Source organism: Procambarus clarkii, chromosome 32 (assembly GCF_040958095.1).
Source record: "Procambarus clarkii isolate CNS0578487 chromosome 32, FALCON_Pclarkii_2.0, whole genome shotgun sequence".
Lineage (NCBI taxonomy): Eukaryota > Metazoa > Arthropoda > Malacostraca > Decapoda > Cambaridae > Procambarus > Procambarus clarkii.
Window position 1 is genome coordinate 6,262,258 of NC_091181.1, and position 2,500 is coordinate 6,264,757.

Here is a 2,500-nt window from a genome sequence, read left to right on the forward strand (position 1 = left end):
TCTCACACACAGCTTTATGAACACTCATCGTCCTGATGTGGTTGTTGTGCTAGAAACATTTGTAGATGACACGACCCCTGAGAACTTTGCTACAATTGCCGGTTATACCTCATAGTTGCGACGAGATAGGCAGGGTCAAGGAGGGGGTGTTGCAGTGTGCACCAGCAAATCTGTGTTTGCACAACACATTGATGGGGTCATTCCTGGTCATCTTGAAATTATGTTCTTCAAAGTATGCTTAAATCCAGGTACCTCAATTCTCTTATGTGCAATGTACAGACCTCAATGGCAGGGTGCTTCTCCAATCAACTTCCTGATGGACAATCTAGACTCCCTGCTGATGCAGCACAACTGTCAGCACATTATAATTGTAGGTGACCTCAACCAGTATCTTATACAGAGGGATTTTGATGAACTCTTAGCAGTTTTTAACCTTGAAAATTTTGTGAGCTTTCCTACCCACATATCAGGCACGTCCCTTGATCCTGTCGTAACTGACCTTCCTGCAAATATTGTTAATGGCAGACCTCTGGGATATGTTGGTTCTTCAGACCACCAGGCTATCTTTACTACACTGGCTATCCCGACAGATCGAGGTGAAGAATCTGTTCGTACTACCTGGCTATGGGACAGAGGGAACTGGCCAGCCCTACGATCAGAGCTTGAAGTAACTGATTGTAATGCCTTGCTCCAGGGGGACGTGAACAGCCAAGTAAACGCTTCCACCAGTCATATGCTGGACCTCCAGTATAGGCATATCCCTCACCGGCAGGGTGTGACCAAGCCCACTGATCAGCCTTGGTTTGGATATCGGTGCCGGATGGCAGCTGAAGCCAAAAAAAGACCTGGAGGAGATTTAAACGGCATCCCTCGGCTCATAACAGAAACATTCATAGACAATCTTGTCGAATAATGAAAGAAGTTCAAAAGTGGGCTATATCCAGATGAGAATCTGAAACTCGAAGAAAACTTGCATCTGGAAGGGTTGGATCCAAGGTCTGGTGGTCCCTGGTGAAGGATCGGCAGGGGTACTCATCTGAGGACACAATCCCACCTCTAAACAGAGAAGATGGTACTGTGGCAACCAGCAATCAAGAGAAGGCTGATTTACTGGCAAACCACTTTGCTTCCAAGATGCAGGTCCCTGATCCTGAACGTCAGCCTCCACATTTTGCCCCATGCACTGTGTCTAGGTTGACTGAAGTGGTTATAAATCAGGCTGAAGTTCGCCATCTCCTTAACACGCTAGACACAAGCAAAGCTGTGGGGCCAGATAAGGTCAGTCCAAGACTACTACGCTGCTGCGCTGACCTGCATACGAGATTACTTCTCCTTCTCCTAGCTCCACCTCTCACGAGCCTCTTCCAACTCTGCCTAGTTCAAGGAATGTGGCCCTCCTTATGGAAGAAGGCAGACGTTGTTCCAGTGCACAAAAAGAAGAGCCGCTCAGTAGTTGGTAACTACAGACCTGTGTCACTGCTTTCCATTACTGGCAAGATCCTAGAATCATTAATTGCTCAGCAAATGACATCATTTTTTGACCGTCATCGGCTAATTTGTGATCGACAGTATGGTTTTAGAAAAGGCCGATCTGCTGCTGATCTTTTGCTAAATCTCTCCTCTAAGTGGCATCAGTCACTGGATGAGTCCAAGATCAGCTGTGTTGTTGCTTTAGATATAGCAGGAGCCTTTGATCGGGTCTGGCACTCTGGACTAGCGGTGAGGCTTCAAGCTTTAGGCATTGCAGGCTCCATCTTAGTGTTATTAAAAGACTACCTTCAAGAACGGACTCTAAGGGTGGTCCTCAATGGAGCAGAATCCGATAGCCACTCAATTGGTGCCAGCGTTCCCCAGGGTAGTGTGCTTGGCCCTCTGCTGTGGAATGTTTATTTCAACGATCTTCTTCATCTCATTCCTGAAGCTCAAGCCTATGCTGATGACTGTACTCTAACCTTTACATACAGAAAGGAGGAAATGCTAACTGCTGCAAGAATCATTAATCACAAACTTTCAGCAATTTCTACCTGGGGTAGGAGATGGCAGGTCACATTTGCGGCTGAGAAGACTCAAGCGATGATGATAACTAGACTGCACATGGCGAATCGGACAGAACTGCAAATGGGTGGCAAATCCCTAGAGTTCACAGAAGAATTTGACATATTGGGAATGAAGTTCGACTCTTCAATGACTATGAAGAGCCATGTGATAAACCTAGCAAAAAAGGCAGACAGGAAACTTACAGCACTACGACGCATCTCATATCTTCTTGACAGCAAGGGATGCAAAACCTTATATGAAGCTCAAGTTCGCTCCCATCTTGAGTATGAACCCCTTTCCTGGATTGCCTGCCCCCCATCTTTCGTCAGACTGTTGGACAAAGTAGAGAAACGGGCTAGAAGGCTTATCTCTAGTCTTGACCAAGTCTGGTGGGAACGGTCTGAACATCAGAGCCTGCAACACCGTCGGGACGTTGTTGGTCTTACTGTTATGTACAAGGCCA